We start from the raw sequence: 12,250 nt of genomic DNA, 5'->3' as shown, positions 1-12,250 counted from the left end.
CATACACATAAATTAAAAAGACGATGAATCTATTCTAAACAGCCTTATCCTGGATATCATTCACTGAAAGCATCCACAAACAGGTGACTGCCATAGTAACAATTCACCATGGATCTGAAAGAAGGATTGGGAGCAGGTTTCTAGCAAGCAAATCTCCTTCATCCTACTAGAGTTTTGGCCACAGTTGACCTCACAACAGAGCTGCTCACTGGTACCTTCAACTCCGGGAAGGTTTCTCTGCTGACTTCCTTCAGAGCCAGTGTTGGATGTCTGCTTGTCCCCTGATGCCAGCTGTTAATTGAATGTGGCTTTCTGCCAGACAGTAAATCCCCAGCTGGATCACTCACACTGGGAGGGGCTTGTCCTCTCCTCCAGCTCTCACTAATCCCTTCTCACACCAGTGAATTCTCCTGCCCTTTAACTACTCCCCAGCACATGACTCCCTCCCCACTGGGTCCCTTGTGATGGTTAAAGTTTTAAGAAAAGGTCAGACACACTGATTTGGAAGATGTGTTTGAGACACTGAAGAGCTTTTGTTTTCATTGTAGTGATTTGATTTTTTTCTTCTGTATCTCTATATCACAAAGGATGAAACAAGATGAATTGCTTTCTCAGTCACACAAAGACCAGGTAGCACTTGTATCCTCTGGTAGCTTTCGGTTGTCCTCTCTTGAAGAGACATTTTCTCCTGAAGCTGAAAACTCCTGCATATGTAGCCAGCATTCAAATGTAAGGCTGAGTTTGGAATACATGATTACTGTGTGAAGCTTGTCAGAATTCATGATCAATGTTGGCTGGCCTTTTGATGCTAAGCTAGAAGTGTATAGGAAACTATACACAATAACCCAAAATATGTTTAGCAACCAAAGACAACTAAGAATATGTCTATAAATTAAGGTCAGAAAGAATAAGAATACTTGCCTCTATTTCTAGTTACTTATTATGTATGGCAGCTGTATTATCTGTTAGAACTGGGATTGTATCAAACCAGATTTGGTACAAGAGTGCCGTAAATCTGAAGTCATTCCTTTGTTTTCTTTATCAGGTTTTGGTCAGTTGTGCATACAACCTATTAATGTGAGTACATTCCTTTGGATGCTTAAAAGAAACCAGGACTTCTCTGTTGATGACTTATTCCATACACAGTGGACAAATGTGCTTTTTCTTCTGTACCTCTAGGCGATGTGAATCTCACAAATGACACCACTCCTGTATAAGTAGACTTCAGTGACTAGATTTTCCCCTACCAGCATTGTCTCGAAAGTGTTCTTGAGTTGCTGCGTGTGAAATACCACAGCAAAATTTTATAGTTTTTATGGCAGTTTGATATATTATTCTAATAATATATAATAATATATTTACCCATTCTCCAGTTATTGGACTTTTGGGGGTGTTTTCCTGTATTTTTTTTGTCTTGTGAAAAATACCACCATAAATAGTCTTTAAATGTTTCCTGTTGAATATTATATATACTCATGGCAAATATCTGTAGAGGGAATTGATAGTTTTGAGGCTTGGGAATATGTATAAAGTAATTCTAAATTACTTTCTAAACTGTTTACATCATTTTCCATTTTCACCAGCATTGCTTAAGGTTGTTAGCACTTAGTATTAATAGACTTACTTGTCAGTTCTCTGCTGATTCGTCTGCCCTTATCCTCAGCCTCACTTTCTGTGCTTTCAATTATTTGTAGTCAGCTGGTCTGAAAATATTAAACAGAAAATAATAGATATAAGCAGTTCACAAGGTTTAAACTGTGTGCCATCTGTGGAGAATGATGAAACCTCATGCCAACCATCTGGACCCGGTTCATCTTTGTTCTGTGTTTCCACCCTGTGTGTGCTCCTCATTCTCTGTTATTAGCATGTTGTTCTGACCCTGGTCCTTGTGGGCTCCATCAAGTACACTTATATGAGACACTCAGGTCATAGTAGAAAATGTAGATGGGGGCTATTGTGGAAGAACATGAGATATTCTCAAGGGTGAGATGTGACAATGGCCAGGGGGACCATTATGCCAACCTATGTGTTTAGATGTTTTCTATACTATTTGTTAAATTTCTGGAAGACATCTTGCTGCCAGAGGATTGACAGGTTTGTTTGAATTAATTCTAATGGGAGGGAACAATGCTAAACCTTTAGAAAGCCTCCAGTGACATAATAACAGTGTGCCTTTCCCCCCCTGTAGTTTAAAATGTCATATTCCTACCTAGGGCCAGAGAGACAATTCAGAGCTCCCTGTTTTGACCTGTAGTCAAAGCCCTGGGGTTTCAGCTCCTGGTTTTATAAGCTGCTGATTATGAAGGAGGTTCACCCTTGGTGACATTGCAGCCTGCTGATATCTGACTAGCAAGAGCCGTGGTACAGAGGTTACCAGGCCATTTATGGAGATACTGAGATGCGTGCATTCAAACAAGTTTTATGTATTTATCAATGGCCTCATGGTGTAAGAGAAGTGATGCTGGAACATGGGTCCTGAAGAAAGCCTAGAAGTGATTCTCTTAACAGAAAGGGTAAAAGTTTTCTTTAGTAAAGGAGAAAAGAAAAAGAACAGAAATGTGTTGAGGTTTCTAAGTTGCAGAGTAAGAATGACCAGGACAAAACTTAAAGCAGAAATAATCTTCACTCCATGTAATTTCAGACATCCACTGGGAGGTGTGGAATGTACCCTCCAATGATAGGAGATTAGTGAACTTCCTGGGTTTTCTCAACTAGAGAAAACATCAAATATATATATATATATTTTAAAAGTTTCATTTTTATTTTAAATGTATGTGTGTTCTGTGTGCATGTGCTTCTGTGTACCATGTGCATGCAGTGCTCACAGAAGCCAGAAGAGGTCATCATATCCTCTGGCACTGGAGTTACAGAGGGTTGTGAGCTGCCTTATGGGTTTGGGGAATCAACTCTGGGTCCTCTGGAAAAGCAGCCAGTACTCGTAAATGCTGAGCCATCTATCAAAGTCCAAAACATCAAATATTAATGGTTATGATGTTTCATGAGCACTTCTAGTAATTTTTTACCTTGTTTCTATTTCTTTATTATCATTGGTATCTTAGTTTTAGAGATAATAATTTAATTATTACATTTCTCCCATTTCTTTCTTCCCCTTCTTCCTTCCAAACTCTCCCATATATCACTCCCTACTGTCCTTCAAATTTATGTCCTTTTTTCACTAATTGTTATTGCATGTGAATGTGTATGTTTTCATTTTTTTAATTGAAAATAAAAGTTTTTTTTTAATACAATATATTCTGATCATGGTTCTTCCCCTCGTCTCTTCCCCCTTTCTTCCCTCCTCCCTACTTTCCAACTCTATGCCTTTTCTCTCTGTCTCTTAAGAAAATAAACAGGCAAATATAAAAGACAACAAAAAATAAATAAAGAAAATGAACAAACTAACAAAGAAAGAAAAAAGAGAAACAAAGAAAGAACAGGTAATGCACACACACACACACACACACACACACACACACACACACTCCATGAAAGCACAAAATCAGAACCATAATATACAAGCAAAAGACCAATAGAAAATGTCCAAACAAAGCAATATGAGACAAAAAAAAGTCCTCCCAAAATACATTTGAGCTCATTTTGTGTTGGAGCATGAGGCCTGTCCTTTTATTTATTTATTTTTATTTTACAACACCATTCAGTTCCACATAATAGCCACAGATTCCCCTGTTCTCCCCCTCTCGTCCCCCTCCCCCTCCCCCCAGGCCACTCTCCATTCCCACCTCCTCCAGATCAAGGTCTCCCTGGAGGACTGGGATCGACCTGATAGACTCAGTCCAGGTAGGTCCAGTCCCCCCCTCCCAGACCGAGCCAAGTGTCCCTGCATAAGTCCCAGGATTCAAACAGCCGACTCATGCAAGGAGCCCAGGACCCAGCACCACCGCACAGCTGCCTCCCAAACAGATCAAGCCAAATGACTGTCTCACCCATTCAGAGGGCCAGATCAGCCTTTGGTTCATAGTTCATGTGCTTCCATTCATTTGGTTATTTGTCCCTGTGCTTTATCGAACCTTGGCTTCAACAATTCTTGCTCATATAAACCCTCCTCTTTCTCACTAATTAGACTCCCAGTGCTCCACCAGGGGCCCAGCCGTGGATGTCTGCATCCAGATTCCTCAGTCCTTGGATGGGGTTTATGGCACAACTATCAGGGTGTTTGGCCATCCCATCACCAGAGTAGGTCAGTTCCTGCCGTCTCTCGACCATTGCCAGCAGTCTTTTGCGGGGGTATCTTTGTGGATCTCCGTGGGCCTCCCTAGCTCTCTGCTTCCTCCCCTTCTCATGTGGCAGAGGACTGATATCCAGAATATATAAGGAACTCAAGAAATTAGACATCAAAACGACCAACAGTTCAATTGAGAAATGGGCTTTAGAACTAAACAGAGAATTCTCAACAGAGGAAACTCAAATGGCTGAAAGACATTTAAGGAATTGCTCAACATCCCTAATCATCAGGGAAATGCAAATCAAAACAACTCTGAGATACCACCTTACACCTGTCAGAGTGGCTAAGATCAAAAACACTGAAGTCACTTTATGCTGGAGAGGATGTAGAACTAGGGGAACTCTCCTCCACTGCTGGTGGGAATGCAAGCTTGTACAACCACTTTGGAAATCAATATGGTGCTTTCTTAGAAAATTGGGAATCAATCTCTCCCAAGATCCAGCTATACCCCTCGTGGGCATATAACCAAGAAATGCTCAATCATACCACAAGAGCACTTGCTCAGCTATGTTCATATCAGCATTGTTTGTAATAGCCAAAACCTGGAAACAACCTAGATGCCCTTCAACTGAAGAATGGATAAATAAATTGTGGCACATACACACAATGGAATACTACTCAGCAGAGAAAAACAATGACATCATGCGGTTTGCAGGCAAATGGATGGATCTAGAAAAAATCATCCTGAGTGAGGTAACCCAGACTCAGAAAGACAAATATGGTATGTACTCACTCATAGGAAGATGCTAGATGTGGAACAAGGATGACTGGACTGCTACTCACATCACCAGTGAGGCTACCTGGAAAACAGGACCCCAAAAAAGACACAGAGAAATGGATGAGATCAACACGAACAGCCTGCTCATGAGTGGGAACAATGAAGGGCGACGGTCGAGGGAAAGAGAGTGGGAGATTCTAGCTGGATCAAGAAAAGAGAAGGAGAACAAGGAATAGGAGACCATGGTAAATGAGGCCTGTCTTTGGGTGCATCACTAGTGTCTTTTAGTGAACTTGAACTGATGCTGAGTTGTACATACAAAGAAATAGATCTGAGTCAACAGGGAATAGACTAAGATAAGGAAACTTAGAGTTTAGACCAATGCTCTCAGAAATGGACACATTGGCAGCCCCACAGCTGCGATCTACTGGTGAGTGAGTATTGTGGTTGTAGTTATGCTCATATTGCAGTTCAGAAAAACAAGACTGAGTAACTTTTCTAATTTTTGAAGTCTTGCGATTGTCATTTGTGAATCAAATATCTAAGCAATAGAGAACAGAAATCTGGCTTAACTTGAGAGACAGAACTTGTTAGAATCAAATATTATTTCCTTCTGAGAAATTTGTTAATGAATATTAATGCTTTGTGATGATTTGTAGCAAATACATAAATTGTCCAGTTAGATAGTATGCTGTTATTCGTGAATTCTCTCCCTAGTGGAACTAAGCTTTGTTTATTGGCGGCAACTGTGTGGGTGGGAGTTAAGGCAACTGGAACGTGTCCATCAGGCCAGCCATGTGCTTTTACCTCCAAGAGAAGCTGAGATTCAGTGAACACAAGGCGGGGGATGTGAGGCCTGTGCTGTGTGTGCAGCAGAGACCCATGAAACACAAGTGGCTTAGGAGGGAGTGGTTTGCAGAGGTTTGATAATTAGGTTTCTAATCAACTGTGCTGTTAGTTCCTCAGATGAACCTTCGAATCTGAACAGCAAATTCCAATACTGGCATGGGGCCAGCCAGCAATAATTTGATTTCTGTTCACTGGAATTGCTTCTTGCTAAAGTAAGAGGAAATCATTTAAAATGTTTATTTTTGTGGGAGATTTCATATTCTCCTTTTCTTAGCAAGTGACCTTGTAAGGTTCCCCTGTTGAACAGTCTGGATATCTGTGGGAGTGGGATTGAGTATTGGTGCAGTTACAACTGCTGTGCTCGCCTCCAGTATGAGCAGAGTGTGGTGCTGGTGAGCGGGAGTTTCCGTTCTTCCAGCATTCTGAAGATATACTCTCTCTCTCTCTCTTGAAATATTTATTTTTATAATTTTAAAATACATGTAAGTGTGTGAGTGCAGGTGCCCTAGGGGTGGTCAGAGGTATGGGAGCCCCTGGAGCTAGAGAACAGATAGTTGTGAGCTGCCTCACATGGGTCCTGGGAAACAAACTCACATCCTCTGGCAGGGAAGAAAGTGCTCTTAACCACCAAACCACTTATCCAGCTCCCAATATTCTGTCTCTCTCTCCCTCCCTCCCTCCCTCCCTCCCTCCCTCCCTCCCTCCCTCCCTCCCTCCCTCTCTCTCTCTCTCTCTCTCTCTCTCTCTCTCTCTCCTTTCTCTCGTCTTCTCTCCCTCTCTCTCTTGAGACATGGTTTCTCTGTGTACCCCTGGCTGTCCTAGAATTCAGTCTGTAGACCAAGCTGGCCTCAAACTCAGAGATCCACCTGCCTCTGCCTCTGAGTTCGAGGCCACCACCAGGCCTATCCTCATTATCTTATTTAGCATGTATTATGGGAGAAATGGTGAGTTGGGTGTTGATGTCTTGGAAATATGTGTTTTATATCCGTGTTAGTACAAATGCATATAAAAACAGTTCAATATTTGAAGACATGAGGATTTCATGTATATGTACAACATATCTTGAGCATAACTAGGGCTCACTACCCTCAACTTCCATCAGGACCTTCCACATCACATCTACCTCACAACTTCATCTTCTCCTTTTATACTTTCTAATTAACCTAACTATTGAGTTGTTGTTTAAAACCTCACTTACTCCTATTAGTGCTGCCTTAATGTGCATGGATGAGGGGGTTATTCATTCGGGTCTGGGGAACCTATCAGTGGCCACACTCCTGGAGAGAGGTGACTTTCCCTTCCATAGTATATTAGTTAGAGTTTCTATTGCAGCAGCAGGAGACTGCATCACTAGGCCCAACTTGAACATATAAGATCTCAAAGCCTGCCCACAAAGTAATGTAGTTCCTCCAACAAGGCCATACCTTATAACAACACCGCTCTTTATGGGCCAAGCATTGGAGCATACAAGTCTATGAGGGCCATTCCCATTCAAACCACTACATACCACTCCCTGGTCCCCATACACTTGTAGTCATCACACAATGCAAAATGTATTAAGTCCAACTTCAAAAATCTCTATTGTCTATAACAGTCTCAGACTTGTTTAAAAGTCAAAAGTTCAAAGTTTTTTTTTTTTTGAGACTCATGCCATCTCTTAACTATAACTTCCTATAAAATCAAAACCAAAATACAGATCACATATTTCCAACATATAATGGTGCATGATATATATTACTGTTCCAAAATGGAGGAAAAGGAGGATTGTGAGGAAATACTGGAATCAATGCAAGGCCAAAAACCAGTTGGGCAAATTCCAAACTCTGCATCTCCATGTCTGATGTCCTCTCTAGGCCTCCATTCAGGGACATCCCTGACACATTCCTGGCCTCAGCAGCTTTCCTTTCTTCCACAGGGACATTCCATAACCCCTTTCCTCTATCCTTGACTCTAACACCAGAATCACGTGGGTTAGGCTGCCAAGTTCTGCTGCTTTCTGGGGCTGGAACGTGGCCCCTTGTTCAATTACATCTTCATCAGCTTTCTGTTTCTGATGGTTACATTCACTGACCAAGCTTGGCTGTCCTGGGAACTTGCTTTGTAGACCAGGCTGGCCTTGAACTCAAAGATCTGCATGCCTTTGTATCTTGACTGCTGGGATTAAAGACAAGTACCACCATGCCTGGACCTAAGCTTTCTTTAATTCCTTTTCACAAGATGAAAGCTTAGCTCAGTGGAATCATGCCCTGAGGTCACCACTCCCTTTATTCCATTTAATATTATGCATTTCTTTAACCTGTTTATCTGCTTGAACACAGGATTTAGCTCTATTCCACTTTCTGGTGCCTCCTTTCTCCTCAATCTGTACACTTTCTATTTTTACGTGTTCAGCTTGATCATTTTCATTATTAAATCTTCATAAGATTGAACATTGGTCACCATACAATAGAGTATACTAGGATTTTTTGAGATTTCCTTCATCAATGCAATTAATCCAAAACTCTTCACTTTAGCCTCAAGCAGACTTTTCAGATAAGAGCAAAAAGCAGTCACGTTCTTCACCAAAATATCACAAGAATGGTCTCTAGGCTACTTACTAAAATTCTCTTCCTCTGAAACCTCTTTAGCCAGGCACCCACAGTTAAAATAACCCCCAACATCACTGTCTTCTATGCTTCTACTGGTATGGGCCACTAAACAATGCTTTAAGCATTCCACAGCTCTCCTAACCCAAATTCACATAGTTCAAATTGCTCCAAATAAAAGCATGGTCAGGCTTATCACAGAAATAGCTATCTCTTTTACCAATTTCTTAGTTAGGGTTTCTATTGCTGTGAAGAGACACCATGACCATGACAACTCTTATAAAGGAAAACATTTAATTGGGATTGGCTTGCGGTTTCAGAGGTTTAGTCCATTATCATCATAGTGAGAAGAATGGCAACATGCAGACAGACATGATGCTGGAGAAGGAGATGAGAGTTCTATATCTTGATCCACAGGCAGCAGAAAGAGATTGTGTGACACAATGGGCGTAGCTTCAAGATGTATGAGACCTCAAAGCCCACCCCCTCAATGACACACTTTTTCCAACAAGACCACACCTACTCCAACAAGGCCACACCTCCTAATAATACCACTCCCTGTGGGCCAAGTATTCAAACACATGAGCCTATGGGGGCCATTCCTATGCAAACCACCAGGAGTAGCATCTGCCAATAGTTCATCAGCCACGGTTAGAGCTAGATGTCCATCAACTGACAAGTCAATAACAAAAATGTGGTGCTATACACAGAGAAATCCTATCTTGAAAAACAAAACAAGACAAAATGTGCTGCTATACACAGTTTGATACTACTCATAGTGTTCATAAAGTTTGCAGTTGGAAGGGATAGAACTGGAAAGGTGTGTGGGAATTTAGTGTTGCTGGCTTCAGAACAGTGTTGCTGGTGTCCAGACCCATGCTGTGTTTGTGCTTCTCTAGCCTGAATGCATGGGTGGAATGGGTATTGGAGGTTGTCGTCAAGGATAAGGCAGCACATCACAGAAATCATGTCACAATAATGACTTTCACCAAGAAGCAGCAGCGGAGGAGTGAGGCCCTCAGGAATCCCCAGGCAAACAGAAGATGAACGGAAAAATGATGACCCAAGCCTATACAATTTTCATGAATCTTCTGTGAGACACCATTATCTCTTAGTAGTAGCCTCTTTGACAGGACACCCAGAGACTGAAGGTGCCTCCTGGAGTTGGGGAAAATCACACTTCCAATTTAGTAGTAATACAGATTCTTATTCATAAGTAATTCAGCCATTAAAGATTTATGAAGGGTTGTGGGTGTCCCATTGGAAATATCAGACAAATGTTTCTGTTAACTTTTAGTAGCATCTTTACTAAATTGTAGTAAAAATAGAAACTACCTGAAGTTAAATGCTGAAAACTGAAGGAAATTTCTGGAATATTGGATTAAATATTGGGGGCTCTTTGTTTTGGGCACAATCAGTAAAGTTTTGAGGTGTGCCCCTGTAAAAGCCACCCTTACTAGGAAGAGACTGACAATAATCTTCAGAACAAACTATCAGCTTTGGATATAATCAGAAAAAAAACATTAAAGTAAGAACCTGTCACACGAAACAGGACACATGGAAGTAGACATCAGGAAACTCCCAGAGGAAAATTCACAGTCTATGGGAGTAGGTTGGCATCTCAAGAGCTTCCTTTTGTTTTTATTACAAAGTGATCTGTTTATCTTTCAAAAACTCGTGAATTACTCTTTTTCAGTTTTTGTGTTTGACTTTTTTTTAAAACATAATTTTTTATTGATTCTTTGGGAATTTCACATCATGCACCCCCATTCCCACTCATCTCCCAGTTCCCCCATATCTGCCCTTCACCCTTGTACTATCCCCCACAAAGAAAAACTCAAAAAGAAATAACAAAAATAAAATAAAAATAAAAAGCAAAAAAAAAAACCAAATAAGAATATTAAAACAAACAAACAAACACAAACAAAAACCACCGACTCAGACATGGCCATCAGCAGCTGCCTGGGCCTGGTTGTCACCATGTCCCCAGGAGGCAGCATAAACCTCCCAGATCAGAATGGGGCCAGGAGTGGCGTGGGTTCCTGACTTCAACATGGCCGCAGTTGTTAGCCCAGTCTTATGGTCTTCTATGGCAACAGGAGCCATGGGCATCTACACAGACCCTGGATGCGATACGGCCACACACCCAGATATGGCCCTTTGCCACCCTTCTGCCCAGACATGCTATGGCCCTAGGTGGTAGTGCAGGCCACCCTAATCTGTATGGTCCTGGCAGCCTGACCCTCAGCCACCATCATGGCTTCAGGTGCCAGCCCAGACTCTAGACATCCTCACAGCCTTCAGTGGTTAACAGGAGTCCCAGACATCCTTGCAAACTGTTTGCATCTGAACCGCTCCTTGGGGCCCCCCAGCATCCTGACTTCATTTTACGTAAAAGCCCTCTGAAAGAAAAACCTCTCTCCCCCTCCTTTTTCTTCTTCCCCCTTCCCTCCTTCTCTTCACGAGGCTGCACGTACCTCTGCCTTCCTTTCTCTTCTTTTCTCTTTTTTCTCTTTCCCCCCATCCCGCCACTCCGCCTCTGCCCCTTTAATAAACTTTCCACGTGGATGTCTGCATGGTGTGAGTTTCCACCACTCCACGCCGCAAACCGCCGCTACATCTGCATGGCATGTCTCCTTCTCCCATCAAGGCACCTTGGTCCAACCCTCCCAGGCCTTCCTTGCGCCATATCATAACACAGACCCTGGCTGTAGAAGGGCCACAGACCCAGACATGACCTTCAGCAGCAGCTTCGGCCGGGATGACACTATGGCCCCAGATGGCAGAGCAGGCCACGCACATCAGCATGACCCTGGCAACTGCATATCCCTCAGAACCCAACATGGCCACACGTGGCAGCCCAGAACCTAGGCATCCTTGTGGCCTGTGGTGGCAACATGGGCCATGGGCATCAACACAGACCCCAACTGCGAAGGGACCACGGACGCAGGCATGGACCTTTGCAGTAGTGTCAGTCTGGATGTCACCATGGCCCTGGGTGGCAGCACAGACCACTCAAATTGGCATCACCCTGGTTGCAGGGTGGGCCTCAGATACCAACATGGCCCCAGGTGGCAGTCCAGATCCCGGGCATCTGCACAACACGGACCCTGGCTGTGGTAAGGGCATCGACATAGCCATAGCCCTTGGCAGCACCTTGGGCCTGGATGCCTCCATGACTCCAGGCGGCAGTGCAGGGCACTCAGATTGGGTGGCCCTTGAGGTGGCATTGTCCTTGGGCACCAACGTGGCACATGTGGTGGTCCAGACTCCAGGCATCCTCAAGAATTTCTGTAATAATAGGAGCCACAGACTGCAACACAGACCACAGCTGTAAAAGGGCCATGGACCTAGACATGGCCTCTGGCAGCAGCCCAGGCACTGATGTTACCAGGGCCCTGGTGTCATGCAGGCCTCACACATCATCCCTGCCTTCACCTCTTCAGATTTGCCTCTTAACAGGACATGAACCATTCTGCCTCATTCTCTCTCCCATACCCCACCATATATTGGCTCACCATAATGGCACCTGACTGGCACCAGGCTGGCCCATGGTTTCTCCTCCCCACACAGCTTATATTTGACTTTTGTTGGCTTCAACAGCTATTTTTTTTGTATAAGTTGTTCATAGTCAGGCATGCCTATCTTAACCACTCATTAAGAGGTTGTTTTTTTTTTTTTAAATCTCTGTAGATATTATAAAAGAGGAAGGTGACTCAATCTAAAAGTACAATATGGGAGACACATTTCAACATATTTTAGACAATAGTCACATTAACTCCTTGTTCATTATGGTTCAGAAAACTAATAAAGATTTGTGAAGTGTGTATGTCAAAAATAGGAAAGCTGCGATTC

Source organism: Peromyscus maniculatus, chromosome 2 (genome assembly GCF_049852395.1).
Source record: "Peromyscus maniculatus bairdii isolate BWxNUB_F1_BW_parent chromosome 2, HU_Pman_BW_mat_3.1, whole genome shotgun sequence".
Lineage (NCBI taxonomy): Eukaryota > Metazoa > Chordata > Mammalia > Rodentia > Cricetidae > Peromyscus > Peromyscus maniculatus.
Note: the sequence above shows the minus strand (reverse complement) of the source record.